This window comes from Lampris incognitus, chromosome 3 (assembly GCF_029633865.1).
Source record: "Lampris incognitus isolate fLamInc1 chromosome 3, fLamInc1.hap2, whole genome shotgun sequence".
Classification (NCBI taxonomy): Eukaryota; Metazoa; Chordata; class Actinopteri; order Lampriformes; family Lampridae; genus Lampris; species Lampris incognitus.
Genome location: NC_079213.1, coordinates 48324402 through 48343831, shown reverse-complemented (window position 1 = coordinate 48343831; position 19430 = coordinate 48324402).

Below are 19430 nucleotides of genomic sequence, written 5' to 3'. Positions count from 1 at the left end.
CTTAAAGTACGGCTTTCACCAATGTGATTTTTGGTGAGAAACCTTCTATTTCAAGGTTCTGTGCGTTTTCAGACATGTACAATATGTATTTTTTGTGTTTCTGATGAAATCCCTCCTTTTAATGCATTTTCTCACAGAAAATGAGTCTCTCGCCATGGGAAAATGGCGTTCTTGAGAAAGCATATTCTGGTCGAGAAATGGTGTTTTAAACAATAAAAACGACTCCCGGCCTTATTTAGTTCACATTTTTACTTTTGTTAACCTAGCCCGTATTCATAACGCACTAAACCTTTTTATCGCGTTAAACGCCTTTTCTCGACAAGAAAAGCACAATTTCATCAGAAACAAACAAAACAAGAAAAATGAATCTATTCAACAAGTCTGCAACATATTCTTAAGAGTTACATGCTTTCACCCAATGTCAATGTGTAATTTCTCCAGTTCTGATCATTGTTTAGGTTGTTGGTAGCTTGGTCCAATGCCAAAACACAGTGAAATCTCTTTATGGCTTTAAACGCGTTTTCTCCTCGAGAGAAACATGATTTCACTAAAAACGTTATAGTTTAAACATGCCTGTTGTAACTGTCTGCAAACACTCAGAGCCTTAAAGTACGGTTTTCACCAATGTGTTTTTTGGTGAGAAACCTTCTATTTCAAGGTTCTGTGCGTTTTCAGACATGTACAATATGTATTTTTTGTGTTTCTGATGAAATCCCTCCTTTTAATGCTTTTTTTCACAGAAAATGAGTCTCTCGCCATGGGAAAATGGCGTTCTTGAGAAAGCATATTCTGGTCGAGAAATGGTGTTTTAAACAATAAAAACGACTTCCGGCCTTATTTAGTTCACATTTTTACTTTTGGTAACGTAGCCCGTATTCATAACGCACTAAACCTTTTTATCGCGTTAAACGCCTTTTCTCGACAACAAAAGCACAATTTCATCAGAAACAAACAAAACAAGAAAAATGAATCTATTCAACAAGTCTGCAACACATCCTTAAGAGTTACATGATTTCAACCAATGTCAATGTGTAATTTCCCCAGTTCTGATCATTGTTTAGGTTGTTGGTAGCTTGGTCCAATGCCAAAACACAGTGAAATCTCTTTATGGCTTTAAACGCGTTTTCTCCTCGAGAGAAACATGATTTCACTAAAAACGATATAGTTCAAACATGCCTGTTGTAACTGTCTGCAAACACTCAGAGCCTTAAAGTAGGGTTTTCACCAATGTGTTTTTTGGTGAGAAACCTTCTATTTCAAGGTTCGGTGCGTTATCAGACACGTACAATATGTATTTTTTGTGTTTCTGATGAAATCCCTCCTTTTAATGCATTTTCTCACAGAAAATGAGTCTCTCGCCATGGGAAAATGGCCTTCTTGAGAAAGCATATTCTGGTCGAGAAATGGTGTTTTAAACAATAAAAACGACTCCCGGCCTTATTTAGTTCACATTTTTACTTTTGGTAACGTAGCCCGTATTCATAACGCACTAAAACTTTTTATCGCGTTAAACGCCTTTTCTCGACAAGAAAAGCACAATTTCATCAGAAACAAACAAAACAAGAAAAATGAATCTATTCAACAAGTCTGAAACATATTTAAGAGTTACATGATTTCACCCAATGTCAATGTGTAATTTCTCCAGTTCTGATCATTGTTTAGGTTGTTGGTAGCTTGGTCCAATGCCAAAATACAGCGAAATCTTTTTATGGCTTTAAACGCGTTTTCTCCTCGAGAGAAACATGATTTCACTAAAAACGTTATAGTTTAAACATGCCTGTTGTACATGTTTGCAAACACTCAGAGCCTTAAAGTACGGTTTTGACCAATGTGTTTTTTGGTGAGAAACCTTCTATTTCAAGGTTCTGTGCGTTTTCAGACATGTACAATATGTATTTTTTGTGTTTCTGATGAAATCCCTCCTTTTAATGCTTTTTTTCACAGAAAATGAGTCTCTCGCCATGGGAAAATGGCGTTCTTGAGAAAGCATATTGTGGTCGAGAAATGGTGTTTTAAACAATAAAAACGACTCCCGGCCTTATTTAGTTCACATTTTTACTTTTGGTAACGTAGCCCGTATTCATAACGTACTAAACCTTTTTATCGCGTTAAACGCCTTTTCTCGACAAGAAAAGCACAATTTCATCAGAAACAAACAAAACAAGAAAAATGAATCTATTCAACAAGTCTGCAACACATCCTTAAGAGTTACATGATTTCAACCAATGTCAATGTGTAATTTCCCCAGTTCTGATCATTGTTTAGGTTGTTGGTAGCTTGGTCCAATGCCAAAACACAGTAAATCTGTTTATGGCTTTAAACGCGTTTTCTCCTCGAGAGAAACATGATTTCACTAAAAACGATATAGTTCAAACATGCCTGTTGTAACTGTCTTCAAACACTCAGAGCCTTGAAGTAGGGTTTTCACCAATGTGTTTTTTGGTGAGAAACCTTCTATTTCAAGGTTCGGTGCGTTATCAGACACGTACAATATGTATTTTTTGTGTTTCTGATGAAATCCCTCCTTTTAATGCATTTTCTCACAGAAAATGAGTCTCTCGCCATGGGAAAATGGCTTTCTTGAGAAAGCATATTCTGGTCGAGAAATGGTGTTTTAAACAATAAAAACGACTCCCAGCCTAATTTAGTTCACATTTTTACTTTTGTTAACCTAGCCCGTATTCATAACGCACTAAACCTTTTTATCGCGTTAAACGCCTTTTCTCGACAACAAAAGCACAATTTCATCAGAAACAAACAAAACAAGAAAAATGAATCTATTCAACAAGTCTGCAACACATCCTTAAGAGTTACATGATTTCAACCAATGTCAATGTGTAATTTCCCCAGTTCTGATCATTGTTTAGGTTGTTGGTAGCTTGGTCCAATGCCAAAACACAGTGAAATCTCTTTATGGCTTTAAACGCGTTTTCTCCTCGAGAGAAACATGATTTCACTAAAAACGATATAGTTCAAACATGCCTGTTGTAACTGTCTGCAAACACTCAGAGCCTTAAAATAGGGTTTTCACCAATGTGTTTTTTGGTGAGAAACCTTCTATTTCAAGGTTCGGTGCGTTATCAGACACGTACAATATGTATTTTTTGTGTTTCTGATGAAATCCCTCCTTTTAATGCATTTTCTCACAGAAAATGAGTCTCTCGCCATGGGAAAATGGCCTTCTTGAGAAAGCATATTCTGGTCGAGAAATGGTGTTTTAAACAATAAAAACGACTCCCGGCCTTATTTAGTTCACATTTTTACTTTTGGTAACGTAGCCCGTATTCATAACGCACTAAACCTTTTTATCGCGTTAAACGCCTTTTCTCGACAAGAAAAGCACAATTTCATCAGAAACAAACAAAACAAGAAAAATGAATCTATTCAACAAGTCTGCAACACATCTTTAAGAGTTACATGATTTCACCCAATGTCAATGTGTAATTTCTCCAGTTCTGATCATTGTTTAGGTTGTTGGTAGCTTGGTCCAATGCCAAAATACAGCGAAATCTTTTTATGGCTTTAAACGCGTTTTCTCCTCGAGAGAAACATGATTTCACTAAAAACGTTATAGTTTAAACATGCCTGTTGTACATGTTTGCAAACACTCAGAGCCTTAAAGTACGGTTTTCATCAATGTGGTTTTTGGTGAAAAACCTTCTATTTCAAGGTTCTGTGCGTTTTCAGACACGTACAATATGTATTTTTTGTGTTTCTGATGAAATCCCTCCTTTTAATGCATTTTCTCACAGAAAATGAGTCTCTCGCCATGGGAAAATGGCTTTCTTGAGAAAGCATATTCTGGTCGAGAAATGGTGTTTTAAACAATAAAAACGACTCCCAGCCTAATTTAGTTCACATTTTTACTTTTGTTAACCTAGCCCGTATTCATAACGCACTAAACCTTTTTATCGCGTTAAACGCCTTTTCTCGACAACAAAAGCACAATTTCATCAGAAACAAACAAAACAAGAAAAATGAATCTATTCAACAAGTCTGCAACACATCCTTAAGAGTTACATGATTTCAACCAATGTCAATGTGTAATTTCCCCAGTTCTGATCATTGTTTAGGTTGTTGGTAGCTTGGTCCAATGCCAAAACACAGTGAAATCTCTTTATGGCTTTAAACGCGTTTTCTCCTCGAGAGAAACATGATTTCACTAAAAACGATATAGTTCAAACATGCCTGTTGTAACTGTCTGCAAACACTCAGAGCCTTAAAATAGGGTTTTCACCAATGTGTTTTTTGGTGAGAAACCTTCTATTTCAAGGTTCGGTGCGTTATTAGACACGTACAATATGTATTTTTTGTGTTTCTGATGAAATCCCTCCTTTTAATGCATTTTCTCACAGAAAATGAGTCTCTCGCCATGGGAAAATGGCCTTCTTGAGAAAGCATATTCTGGTCGAGAAATGGTGTTTTAAACAATAAAAACGACTCCCGGCCTTATTTAGTTCACATTTTTACTTTTGGTAACGTAGCCCGTATTCATAACGCACTAAACCTTTTTATCGCGTTAAACGCCTTTTCTCGACAAGAAAAGCACAATTTCATCAGAAACAAACAAAACAAGAAAAATGAATCTATTCAACAAGTCTGCAACACATCTTTAAGAGTTACATGATTTCACCCAATGTCAATGTGTAATTTCTCCAGTTCTGATCATTGTTTAGGTTGTTGGTAGCTTGGTCCAATGCCAAAATACAGCGAAATCTTTTTATGGCTTTAAACGCGTTTTCTCCTCGAGAGAAACATGATTTCACTAAAAACGTTATAGTTTAAACATGCCTGTTGTACATGTTTGCAAACACTCAGAGCCTTAAAGTACGGTTTTCATCAATGTGGTTTTTGGTGAAAAACCTTCTATTTCAAGGTTCTGTGCGTTTTCAGACACGTACAATATGTATTTTTTGTGTTTCTGATGAAATCCCTCCTTTTAATGCATTTTCTCACAGAAAATGAGTCTCTCGCCATGGGAAAATGGCTTTCTTGAGAAAGCATATTCTGGTCGAGAAATGGTGTTTTAAACAATAAAAACGACTCCCGGCCTTATTTAGTTCACATTTTTACTTTTGGTAACGTAGCCCGTATTCATAACGCACTAAACCTTTTTATCGCGTTAAACGCCTTTTCTCGACAACAAAAGCACAATTTCATCAGAAACAAACAAAACAAGAAAAATGAATCTATTCAACAAGTCTGCAACACATCCTTAAGAGTTACATGATTTCACCCAATGTCAATGTGTAATTTCTCCAGTTCTGATCATTGTTTAGGTTGTTGGTAGCTTGGTCCAATGCCAAAACAGAGTGAAATCTTTTTATGGCTTTAAACGCGTTTTCTCCTTGAGAGAAACATGATTTCACTGAAAACGTTATAGTTTAAACATGCCTGTTGTACATGATGCAAACACTCAGAGCCTTAAAGTACGGATTTCATCAATGTGGTTTTTGGTGAGAAACCTTCTATTTCAAGGTTCTGTGCGTTTTCAGACACGTACAATATGTATTTTTTGTGTTTCTGATGAAATCCCTCCTTTTAATGCATTTTCTCACAGAAAGTGAGTCTCTTGCCATGGGAAAATGGCTTTCTTGAAAAAGCATATTCTGGTCGAGAAATGGTGTTTTAAACAATAAAAACGACTCCCGGCCTTATTTAGTTCACATTTTAACTTTTGTTAACCTAGCCCGTATTCATAACGCACTAAACCTTTTTACCGCGTTAAACGCCTTTTCTCGACAACAAAAGCACAATTTCATCAAAAACAAACAAAACAAGAAAAATGAATCTATTCAACAAGTCTGCAACACATCCTTAAGAGTTACATGATTTCACCCAATGTCAATGTGTAATTTCTCCAGTTCTGATCATTGTTTAGGTTGTTGGCAGCTTGGTCCAATGCCAAAACACAGTGAAATCTTTTTATGGCTTTAAACGCGTTTTCTCCTCGAGAAAAACATGATTTCACTAAAAACGTTATAGTTTAAACATGCCTGTTGTACATGTCTGCAAACACTCAGAGCCTTAAAGTACGGCTTTCACCAATGTGATTTTTGGTGAGAAACCTTCTATTTCAAGGTTCTGTGCGTTTTCAGACATGTACAATATGTATTTTTTGTGTTTCTGATGAAATCCCTCCTTTTAATGCATTTTCTCACAGAAAATGAGTCTCTCGCCATGGGAAAATGGCGTTCTTGAGAAAGCATATTCTGGTCGAGAAATGGTGTTTTAAACAATAAAAACGACTCCCGGCCTTATTTAGTTCACATTTTTACTTTTGTTAACCTAGCCCGTATTCATAACGCACTAAACCTTTTTATCGCGTTAAACGCCTTTTCTCGACAACAAAAGCACAATTTCATCAGAAACAAACAAAACAAGAAAAATGAATCTATTCAACAAGTCTGCAACACATCCTTAAGAGTTACATGATTTCACCCAATGTCAATGTGTAATTTCTCCAGTTCTGATCATTGTTTAGGTTGTTGGTAGCTTGGTCCAATGCCAAAACAGAGTGAAATCTTTTTATGGCTTTAAACGCGTTTTCTCCTTGAGAGAAACATGATTTCACTGAAAACGTTATAGTTTAAACATGCCTGTTGTACATGATGCAAACACTCAGAGCCTTAAAGTACGGATTTCATCAATGTGGTTTTTGGTGAGAAACCTTCTATTTCAAGGTTCTGTGCGTTTTCAGACACGTACAATATGTATTTTTTGTGTTTCTGATGAAATCCCTCCTTTTAATGCATTTTCTCACAGAAAGTGAGTCTCTTGCCATGGGAAAATGGCTTTCTTGAAAAAGCATATTCTGGTCGAGAAATGGTGTTTTAAACAATAAAAACGACTCCCGGCCTTATTTAGTTCACATTTTAACTTTTGTTAACCTAGCCCGTATTCATAACGCACTAAACCTTTTTACCGCGTTAAACGCCTTTTCTCGACAACAAAAGCACAATTTCATCAAAAACAAACAAAACAAGAAAAATGAATCTATTCAACAAGTCTGCAACACATCCTTAAGAGTTACATGATTTCACCCAATGTCAATGTGTAATTTCTCCAGTTCTGATCATTGTTTAGGTTGTTGGCAGCTTGGTCCAATGCCAAAACACAGTGAAATCTTTTTATGGCTTTAAACGCGTTTTCTCCTCGAGAAAAACATGATTTCACTAAAAACGTTATAGTTTAAACATGCCTGTTGTACATGTCTGCAAACACTCAGAGCCTTAAAGTACGGCTTTCACCAATGTGATTTTTGGTGAGAAACCTTCTATTTCAAGGTTCTGTGCGTTTTCAGACATGTACAATATGTATTTTTTGTGTTTCTGATGAAATCCCTCCTTTTAATGCATTTTCTCACAGAAAATGAGTCTCTCGCCATGGGAAAATGGCGTTCTTGAGAAAGCATATTCTGGTCGAGAAATGGTGTTTTAAACAATAAAAACGACTCCCGGCCTTATTTAGTTCACATTTTTACTTTTGTTAACCTAGCCCGTATTCATAACGCACTAAACCTTTTTATCGCGTTAAACGCCTTTTCTCGACAAGAAAAGCACAATTTCATCAGAAACAAACAAAACAAGAAAAATGAATCTATTCAACAAGTCTGCAACATATTCTTAAGAGTTACATGCTTTCACCCAATGTCAATGTGTAATTTCTCCAGTTCTGATCATTGTTTAGGTTGTTGGTAGCTTGGTCCAATGCCAAAACACAGTGAAATCTCTTTATGGCTTTAAACGCGTTTTCTCCTCGAGAGAAACATGATTTCACTAAAAACGTTATAGTTTAAACATGCCTGTTGTAACTGTCTGCAAACACTCAGAGCCTTAAAGTACGGTTTTCACCAATGTGTTTTTTGGTGAGAAACCTTCTATTTCAAGGTTCTGTGCGTTTTCAGACATGTACAATATGTATTTTTTGTGTTTCTGATGAAATCCCTCCTTTTAATGCTTTTTTTCACAGAAAATGAGTCTCTCGCCATGGGAAAATGGCGTTCTTGAGAAAGCATATTCTGGTCGAGAAATGGTGTTTTAAACAATAAAAACGACTTCCGGCCTTATTTAGTTCACATTTTTACTTTTGGTAACGTAGCCCGTATTCATAACGCACTAAACCTTTTTATCGCGTTAAACGCCTTTTCTCGACAACAAAAGCACAATTTCATCAGAAACAAACAAAACAAGAAAAATGAATCTATTCAACAAGTCTGCAACACATCCTTAAGAGTTACATGATTTCAACCAATGTCAATGTGTAATTTCCCCAGTTCTGATCATTGTTTAGGTTGTTGGTAGCTTGGTCCAATGCCAAAACACAGTGAAATCTCTTTATGGCTTTAAACGCGTTTTCTCCTCGAGAGAAACATGATTTCACTAAAAACGATATAGTTCAAACATGCCTGTTGTAACTGTCTGCAAACACTCAGAGCCTTAAAGTAGGGTTTTCACCAATGTGTTTTTTGGTGAGAAACCTTCTATTTCAAGGTTCGGTGCGTTATCAGACACGTACAATATGTATTTTTTGTGTTTCTGATGAAATCCCTCCTTTTAATGCATTTTCTCACAGAAAATGAGTCTCTCGCCATGGGAAAATGGCCTTCTTGAGAAAGCATATTCTGGTCGAGAAATGGTGTTTTAAACAATAAAAACGACTCCCGGCCTTATTTAGTTCACATTTTTACTTTTGGTAACGTAGCCCGTATTCATAACGCACTAAACCTTTTTATCGCGTTAAACGCCTTTTCTCGACAAGAAAAGCACAATTTCATCAGAAACAAACAAAACAAGAAAAATGAATCTATTCAACAAGTCTGCAACACATCTTTAAGAGTTACATGATTTCACCCAATGTCAATGTGTAATTTCTCCAGTTCTGATCATTGTTTAGGTTGTTGGTAGCTTGGTCCAATGCCAAAATACAGCGAAATCTTTTTATGGCTTTAAACGCGTTTTCTCCTCGAGAGAAACATGATTTCACTAAAAACGTTATAGTTTAAACATGCCTGTTGTACATGTTTGCAAACACTCAGAGCCTTAAAGTACGGTTTTCATCAATGTGGTTTTTGGTGAAAAACCTTCTATTTCAAGGTTCTGTGCGTTTTCAGACACGTACAATATGTATTTTTTGTGTTTCTGATGAAATCCCTCCTTTTAATGCATTTTCTCACAGAAAATGAGTCTCTCGCCATGGGAAAATGGCTTTCTTGAGAAAGCATATTCTGGTCGAGAAATGGTGTTTTAAACAATAAAAACGACTCCCGGCCTTATTTAGTTCACATTTTTACTTTTGGTAACGTAGCCCGTATTCATAACGCACTAAACCTTTTTATCGCGTTAAACGCCTTTTCTCGACAACAAAAGCACAATTTCATCAGAAACAAACAAAACAAGAAAAATGAATCTATTCAACAAGTCTGCAACACATCCTTAAGAGTTACATGATTTCACCCAATGTCAATGTGTAATTTCTCCAGTTCTGATCATTGTTTAGGTTGTTGGTAGCTTGGTCCAATGCCAAAACAGAGTGAAATCTTTTTATGGCTTTAAACGCGTTTTCTCCTTGAGAGAAACATGATTTCACTGAAAACGTTATAGTTTAAACATGCCTGTTGTACATGATGCAAACACTCAGAGCCTTAAAGTACGGATTTCATCAATGTGGTTTTTGGTGAGAAACCTTCTATTTCAAGGTTCTGTGCGTTTTCAGACACGTACAATATGTATTTTTTGTGTTTCTGATGAAATCCCTCCTTTTAATGGGTTTTCTCACAGAAAGTGAGTCTCTTGCCATGGGAAAATGGCTTTCTTGAGAAAGCATATTCTGGTCGAGAAATGGTGTTTTAAACAATAAAAACGACTCCCGGCCTTATTTAGTTCACATTTTAACTTTTGTTAACCTAGCCCGTATTCATAACGCACTAAACCTTTTTACCGCGTTAAACGCCTTTTCTCGACAACAAAAGCACAATTTCATCAAAAACAAACAAAACAAGAAAAATGAATCTATTCAACAAGTCTGCAACACATCCTTAAGAGTTACATGATTTCACCCAATGTCAATGTGTAATTTCTCCAGTTCTGATCATTGTTTAGGTTGTTGGCAGCTTGGTCCAATGCCAAAACACAGTGAAATCTTTTTATGGCTTTAAACGCGTTTTCTCCTCGAGAAAAACATGATTTCACTAAAAACGTTATAGTTTAAACATGCCTGTTGTACATGTCTGCAAACACTCAGAGCCTTAAAGTACGGCTTTCACCAATGTGATTTTTGGTGAGAAACCTTCTATTTCAAGGTTCTGTGCGTTTTCAGACATGTACAATATGTATTTTTTGTGTTTCTGATGAAATCCCTCCTTTTAATGCATTTTCTCACAGAAAATGAGTCTCTCGCCATGGGAAAATGGCGTTCTTGAGAAAGCATATTCTGGTCGAGAAATGGTGTTTTAAACAATAAAAACGACTCCCGGCCTTATTTAGTTCACATTTTTACTTTTGTTAACCTAGCCCGTATTCATAACGCACTAAACCTTTTTATCGCGTTAAACGCCTTTTCTCGACAAGAAAAGCACAATTTCATCAGAAACAAACAAAACAAGAAAAATGAATCTATTCAACAAGTCTGCAACATATTCTTAAGAGTTACATGCTTTCACCCAATGTCAATGTGTAATTTCTCCAGTTCTGATCATTGTTTAGGTTGTTGGTAGCTTGGTCCAATGCCAAAACACAGTGAAATCTCTTTATGGCTTTAAACGCGTTTTCTCCTCGAGAGAAACATGATTTCATTAAAACGTTATAGTTTAAACATGCCTGTTGTAACTGTCTGCAAACACTCAGAGCCTTAAAGTACGGTTTTCACCAATGTGTTTTTTGGTGAGAAACCTTCTATTTCAAGGTTCTGTGCGTTTTCAGACATGTACAATATGTATTTTTTGTGTTTCTGATGAAATCCCTCCTTTTAATGCTTTTTTTCACAGAAAATGAGTCTCTCGCCATGGGAAAATGGCGTTCTTGAGAAAGCATATTCTGGTCGAGAAATGGTGTTTTAAACAATAAAAACGACTTCCGGCCTTATTTAGTTCACATTTTTACTTTTGGTAACGTAGCCCGTATTCATAACGCACTAAACCTTTTTATCGCGTTAAACGCCTTTTCTCGACAACAAAAGCACAATTTCATCAGAAACAAACAAAACAAGAAAAATGAATCTATTCAACAAGTCTGCAACACATCCTTAAGAGTTACATGATTTCAACCAATGTCAATGTGTAATTTCCCCAGTTCTGATCATTGTTTAGGTTGTTGGTAGCTTGGTCCAATGCCAAAACACAGTGAAATCTCTTTATGGCTTTAAACGCGTTTTCTCCTCGAGAGAAACATGATTTCACTAAAAACGATATAGTTCAAACATGCCTGTTGTAACTGTCTGCAAACACTCAGAGCCTTAAAGTAGGGTTTTCACCAATGTGTTTTTTGGTGAGAAACCTTCTATTTCAAGGTTCGGTGCGTTATCAGACACGTACAATATGTATTTTTTGTGTTTCTGATGAAATCCCTCCTTTTAATGCATTTTCTCACAGAAAATGAGTCTCTCGCCATGGGAAAATGGCCTTCTTGAGAAAGCATATTCTGGTCGAGAAATGGTGTTTTAAACAATAAAAACGACTCCCGGCCTTATTTAGTTCACATTTTTACTTTTGGTAACGTAGCCCGTATTCATAACGCACTAAACCTTTTTATCGCGTTAAACGCCTTTTCTCGACAAGAAAAGCACAATTTCATCAGAAACAAACAAAACAAGAAAAATGAATCTATTCAACAAGTCTGCAACACATCTTTAAGAGTTACATGATTTCACCCAATGTCAATGTGTAATTTCTCCAGTTCTGATCATTGTTTAGGTTGTTGGTAGCTTGGTCCAATGCCAAAATACAGCGAAATCTTTTTATGGCTTTAAACGCGTTTTCTCCTCGAGAGAAACATGATTTCACTAAAAACGTTATAGTTTAAACATGCCTGTTGTACATGTTTGCAAACACTCAGAGCCTTAAAGTACGGTTTTGACCAATGTGTTTTTTGGTGAGAAACCTTCTATTTCAAGGTTCTGTGCGTTTTCAGACATGTACAATATGTATTTTTTGTGTTTCTGATGAAATCCCTCCTTTTAATGCTTTTTTTCACAGAAAATGAGTCTCTCGCCATGGGAAAATGGCGTTCTTGAGAAAGCATATTCTGGTCGAGAAATGGTGTTTTAAACAATAAAAACGACTCCCGGCCTTATTTAGTTCACATTTTTACTTTTGGTAACGTAGCCCGTATTCATAACGTACTAAACCTTTTTATCGCGTTAAACGCCTTTTCTCGACAACAAAAGCACAATTTCATCAGAAACAAACAAAACAAGAAAAATGAATCTATTCAACAAGTCTGCAACACATCCTTAAGAGTTACATGATTTCAACCAATGTCAATGTGTAATTTCCCCAGTTCTGATCATTGTTTAGGTTGTTGGTAGCTTGGTCCAATGCCAAAACACAGTAAATCTGTTTATGGCTTTAAACGCGTTTTCTCCTCGAGAGAAACATGATTTCACTAAAAACGATATAGTTCAAACATGCCTGTTGTAACTGTCTTCAAACACTCAGAGCCTTAAAGTAGGGTTTTCACCAATGTGTTTTTTGGTGAGAAACCTTCTATTTCAAGGTTCGGTGCGTTATCAGACACGTACAATATGTATTTTTTGTGTTTCTGATGAAATCCCTCCTTTTAATGCATTTTCTCACAGAAAATGAGTCTCTCGCCATGGGAAAATGGCTTTCTTGAGAAAGCATATTCTGGTCGAGAAATGGTGTTTTAAACAATAAAAACGACTCCCGGCCTTATTTAGTTCACATTTTTACTTTTGGTAACGTAGCCCGTATTCATAACGCACTAAACCTTTTTATCGCGTTAAACGCCTTTTCTCGACAAGAAAAGCACAATTTCATCAGAAACAAACAAAACAAGAAAAATGAATCTATTCAACAAGTCTGCAACACATCTTTAAGAGTTACATGATTTCACCCAATGTCAATGTGTAATTTCTCCAGTTCTGATCATTGTTTAGGTTGTTGGTAGCTTGGTCCAATGCCAAAATACAGCGAAATCTTTTTATGGCTTTAAACGCGTTTTCTCCTCGAGAGAAACATGATTTCACTAAAAACGTTATAGTTTAAACATGCCTGTTGTACATGTTTGCAAACACTCAGAGCCTTAAAGTACGGTTTTCATCAATGTGGTTTTTGGTGAAAAACCTTCTATTTCAAGGTTCTGTGCGTTTTCAGACACGTACAATATGTATTTTTTGTGTTTCTGATGAAATCCCTCCTTTTAATGCATTTTTTCACAGAAAATGAGTCTCTCGCCATGGGAAAATGGCTTTCTTGAGAAAGCATATTCTGGTCGAGAAATGGTGTTTTAAACAATAAAAACGACTCCCGGCCTTATTTAGTTCACATTTTTACTTTTGGTAACGTAGCCCGTATTCATAACGTACTAAACCTTTTTATCGCGTTAAACGCCTTTTCTCGACAAGAAAAGCACAATTTCATCAGAAACAAACAAAACAAGAAAAATGAATCTATTCAACAAGTCTGCAACACATCCTTAAGAGTTACATGATTTCAACCAATGTCAATGTGTAATTTCCCCAGTTCTGATCATTGTTTAGGTTGTTGGTAGCTTGGTCCAATGCCAAAACAAAGTAAATCTGTTTATGGCTTTAAACGCGTTTTCTCCTCGAGAGAAACATGATTTCACTAAAAACGATATAGTTCAAACATGCCTGTTGTAACTGTCTTCAAACACTCAGAGCCTTGAAGTAGGGTTTTCACCAATGTGTTTTTTGGTGAGAAACCTTCTATTTCAAGGTTCGGTGCGTTATCAGACACGTACAATATGTATTTTTTGTGTTTCTGATGAAATCCCTCCTTTTAATGCATTTTCTCACAGAAAATGAGTCTCTCGCCATGGGAAAATGGCTTTCTTGAGAAAGCATATTCTGGTCGAGAAATGGTGTTTTAAACAATAAAAACGACTCCCAGCCTAATTTAGTTCACATTTTTACTTTTGTTAACCTAGCCCGTATTCATAACGCACTAAACCTTTTTATCGCGTTAAACGCCTTTTCTCGACAACAAAAGCACAATTTCATCAGAAACAAACAAAACAAGAAAAATGAATCTATTCAACAAGTCTGCAACACATCCTTAAGAGTTACATGATTTCAACCAATGTCAATGTGTAATTTCCCCAGTTCTGATCATTGTTTAGGTTGTTGGTAGCTTGGTCCAATGCCAAAACACAGTGAAATCTCTTTATGGCTTTAAACGCGTTTTCTCCTCGAGAGAAACATGATTTCACTAAAAACGATATAGTTCAAACATGCCTGTTGTAACTGTCTGCAAACACTCAGAGCCTTAAAATAGGGTTTTCACCAATGTGTTTTTTGGTGAGAAACCTTCTATTTCAAGGTTCGGTGCGTTATCAGACACGTACAATATGTATTTTTTGTGTTTCTGATGAAATCCCTCCTTTTAATGCATTTTCTCACAGAAAATGAGTCTCTCGCCATGGGAAAATGGCCTTCTTGAGAAAGCATATTCTGGTCGAGAAATGGTGTTTTAAACAATAAAAACGACTCCCGGCCTTATTTAGTTCACATTTTTACTTTTGGTAACGTAGCCCGTATTCATAACGCACTAAACCTTTTTATCGCGTTAAACGCCTTTTCTCGACAACAAAAGCACAATTTCATCAGAAACAAACAAAACAAGAAAAATGAATCTATTCAACAAGTCTGCAACACATCTTTAAGAGTTACATGATTTCACCCAATGTCAATGTGTAATTTCTCCAGTTCTGATCATTGTTTAGGTTGTTGGTAGCTTGGTCCAATGCCAAAATACAGCGAAATCTTTTTATGGCTTTAAACGCGTTTTCTCCTCGAGAGAAACATGATTTCACTAAAAACGTTATAGTTTAAACATGCCTGTTGTACATGTTTGCAAACACTCAGAGCCTTAAAGTACGGTTTTCATCAATGTGGTTTTTGGTGAAAAACCTTCTATTTCAAGGTTCTGTGCGTTTTCAGACACTTACAATATGTATTTTTTGTGTTTCTGATGAAATCCCTCCTTTTAATGCATTTTCTCACAGAAAATGAGTCTCTCGCCATGGGAAAATGGCGTTCTTGAGAAAGCATATTCTGGTCGAGAAATGGTGTTTTAAACAATAAAAACGACTCCCGGCCTTATTTAGTTCACATTTTTACTTTTGGTAACGTAGCCCGTATTCATAACGCACTAAACCTTTTTATCGCGTTAAACGCCTTTTCTCGACAACAAAAGCACAATTTCATCAGAAACAAACAAAACAAGAAAAATGAATCTATTCAACAAGTCTGCAACACATCCTTAAGAGTTATATGATTTCACCCAATGTCAATGTGTAATTTCTCCAGTTCTGATCATTGTTTAGGTTGTTGGTAGCTTGGTCCAATGCCAAAACAGAGTGAAATCTTTTTATGGCTTTAAACGCGTTTTCTCCTTGAGAGAAACATGATTTCACTGAAAACGTTATAGTTTAAACATGCCTGTGTACATGATGCAAACACTCAGAGCCTTAAAGTACGGATTTCATCAATGTGGTTTTTGGTGAGAAACCTTCTATTTCAAGGTTCTGTGCGTTTTCAGACACGTACAATATGTATTTTTTGTGTTTCTGATGAAATCCCTCCTTTTAATGCATTTTCTCACAGAAAGTGAGTCTCTTGCCATGGGAAAATGGCTTTCTTGAGAAAGCATATTCTGGTCGAGAAATGGTGTTTTAAACAATAAAAACGACTCCCGGCCTTATTTAGTTCACATTTTTACTTTTGTTAACCTAGCCCGTATTCATAACGCACTAAACCTTTTTACCGCGTTAAACGCCTTTTCTCGACAACAAAAGCACAATTTCATCAAAAACAAACAAAACAAGAAAAATGAATCTATTCAACAAGTCTGCAACACATCCTTAAGAGTTACATGATTTCACCCAATGTCAATGTGTAATTTCTCCAGTTCTGATCATTGTTTAGGTTGTTGGCAGCTTGGTCCAATGCCAAAACACAGTGAAATCTTTTTATGGCTTTAAACGCGTTTTCTCCTCGAGAAAAACATGATTTCACTAAAAACGTTATAGTTTAAACATGCCTGTTGTACATGTCTGCAAACACTCAGAGCCTTAAAGTACGGCTTTCACCAATGTGATTTTTGGTGAGAAACCTTCTATTTCAAGGTTCTGTGCGTTTTCAGACATGTACAATATGTATTTTTTGTGTTTCTGATGAAATCCCTCCTTTTAATGCATTTTCTCACAGAAAATGAGTCTCTCGCCATGGGAAAATGGCGTTCTTGAGAAAGCATATTCTGGTCGAGAAATGGTGTTTTAAACAATAAAAACGACTCCCGGCCTTATTTAGTTCACATTTTTACTTTTGTTAACCTAGCCCGTATTCATAACGCACTAAACCTTTTTATCGCGTTAAACGCCTTTTCTCGACAAGAAAAGCACAATTTCATCAGAAACAAACAAAACAAGAAAAATGAATCTATTCAACAAGTCTGCAACATATTCTTAAGAGTTACATGCTTTCACCCAATGTCAATGTGTAATTTCTCCAGTTCTGATCATTGTTTAGGTTGTTGGTAGCTTGGTCCAATGCCAAAACACAGTGAAATCTCTTTATGGCTTTAAACGCGTTTTCTCCTCGAGAGAAACATGATTTCACTAAAAACGTTATAGTTTAAACATGCCTGTTGTAACTGTCTGCAAACACTCAGAGCCTTAAAGTAGGGTTTTCACCAATGTGTTTTTTGGTGAGAAACCTTCTATTTCAAGGTTCGGTGCGTTATCAGACACGTACAATATGTATTTTTTGTGTTTCTGATGAAATCCCTCCTTTTAATGCATTTTCTCACAGAAAATGAGTCTCTCGCCATGGGAAAATGGCCTTCTTGAGAAAGCATATTCTGGTCGAGAAATGGTGTTTTAAACAATAAAAACGACTCCCGGCCTTATTTAGTTCACATTTTTACTTTTGGTAACGTAGCCCGTATTCATAACGCACTAAACCTTTTTATCGCGTTAAACGCCTTTTCTCGACAAGAAAAGCACAATTTCATCAGAAACAAACAAAACAAGAAAAATGAATCTATTCAACAAGTCTGCAACACATCTTTAAGAGTTACATGATTTCACCCAATGTCAATGTGTAATTTCTCCAGTTCTGATCATTGTTTAGGTTGTTGGTAGCTTGGTCCAATGCCAAAATACAGCGAAATCTTTTTATGGCTTTAAACGCGTTTTCTCCTCGAGAGAAACATGATTTCACTAAAAACGTTATAGTTTAAACATGCCTGTTGTACATGTTTGCAAACACTCAGAGCCTTAAAGTACGGTTTTGACCAATGTGTTTTTTGGTGAGAAACCTTCTATTTCAAGGTTCTGTGCGTTTTCAGACATGTACAATATGTATTTTTTGTGTTTCTGATGAAATCCCTCCTTTTAATGCTTTTTTTCACAGAAAATGAGTCTCTCGCCATGGGAAAATGGCGTTCTTGAGAAAGCATATTCTGGTCGAGAAATGGTGTTTTAAACAATAAAAACGACTCCCGGCCTTATTTAGTTCACATTTTTACTTTTGGTAACGTAGCCCGTATTCATAACGTACTAAACCTTTTTATCGCGTTAAACGCCTTTTCTCGACAACAAAAGCACAATTTCATCAGAAACAAACAAAACAAGAAAAATGAATCTATTCAACAAGTCTGCAACACATCCTTAAGAGTTACATGATTTCAACCAATGTCAATGTGTAATTTCCCCAGTTCTGATCATTGTTTAGGTTGTTGGTAGCTTGGTCCAATGCCAAAACACAGTAAATCTGTTTATGGCTTTAAACGCGTTTTCTCCTCGAGAGAAACATGATTTCACTAAAAACGATATAGTTCAAACATGCCTGTTGTAACTGTCTTCAAACACTCAGAGCCTTAAAGTAGGGTTTTCACCAATGTGTTTTTTGGTGAGAAACCTTCTATTTCAAGGTTCGGTGCGTTATCAGACACGTACAATATGTATTTTTTGTGTTTCTGATGAAATCCCTCCTTTTAATGCATTTTCTCACAGAAAATGAGTCTCTCGCCATGGGAAAATGGCTTTCTTGAGAAAGCATATTCTGGTCGAGAAATGGTGTTTTAAACAATAAAAACGACTCCCGGCCTTATTTAGTTCACATTTTTACTTTTGGTAACGTAGCCCGTATTCATAACGCACTAAACCTTTTTATCGCGTTAAACGCCTTTTCTCGACAACAAAAGCACAATTTCATCAGAAACAAACAAAACAAGAAAAATGAATCTATTCAACAAGTCTGCAACACATCTTTAAGAGTTACATGATTTCACCCAATGTCAATGTGTAATTTCTCCAGTTCTGATCATTGTTTAGGTTGTTGGTAGCTTGGTCCAATGCCAAAATACAGCGAAATCTTTTTATGGCTTTAAACGCGTTTTCTCCTCGAGAGAAACATGATTTCACTAAAAACGTTATAGTTTAAACATGCCTGTTGTACATGTTTGCAAACACTCAGAGCCTTAAAGTACGGTTTTCATCAATGTGGTTTTTGGTGAAAAACCTTCTATTTCAAGGTTCTGTGCGTTTTCAGACACGTACAATATGTATTTTTTGTGTTTCTGATGAAATCCCTCCTTTTAATGCATTTTCTCACAGAAAATGAGTCTCTCGCCATGGGAAAATGGCTTTCTTGAGAAAGCATATTCTGGTCGAGAAATGGTGTTTTAAACAATAAAAACGACTCCCGGCCTTATTTAGTTCACATTTTTACTTTTGGTAACGTAGCCCGTATTCATAACGTACTAAACCTTTTTATCGCGTTAAACGCCTTTTCTCGACAAGAAAAGCACAATTTCATCAGAAACAAACAAAACAAGAAAAATGAATCTATTCAACAAGTCTGCAACACATCCTTAAGAGTTACATGATTTCAACCAATGTCAATGTGTAATTTCCCCAGTTCTGATCATTGTTTAGGTTGTTGGTAGCTTGGTCCAATGCCAAAACACAGTAAATCTGTTTATGGCTTTAAACGCGTTTTCTCCTCGAGAGAAACATGATTTCACTAAAAACGATATAGTTCAAACATGCCTGTTGTAACTGTCTTCAAACACTCAGAGCCTTGAAGTAGGGTTTTCACCAATGTGTTTTTTGGTGAGAAACCTTCTATTTCAAGGTTCGGTGCGTTATCAGACACGTACAATATGTATTTTTTGTGTTTCTGATGAAATCCCTCCTTTTAATGCATTTTCTCACAGAAAATGAGTC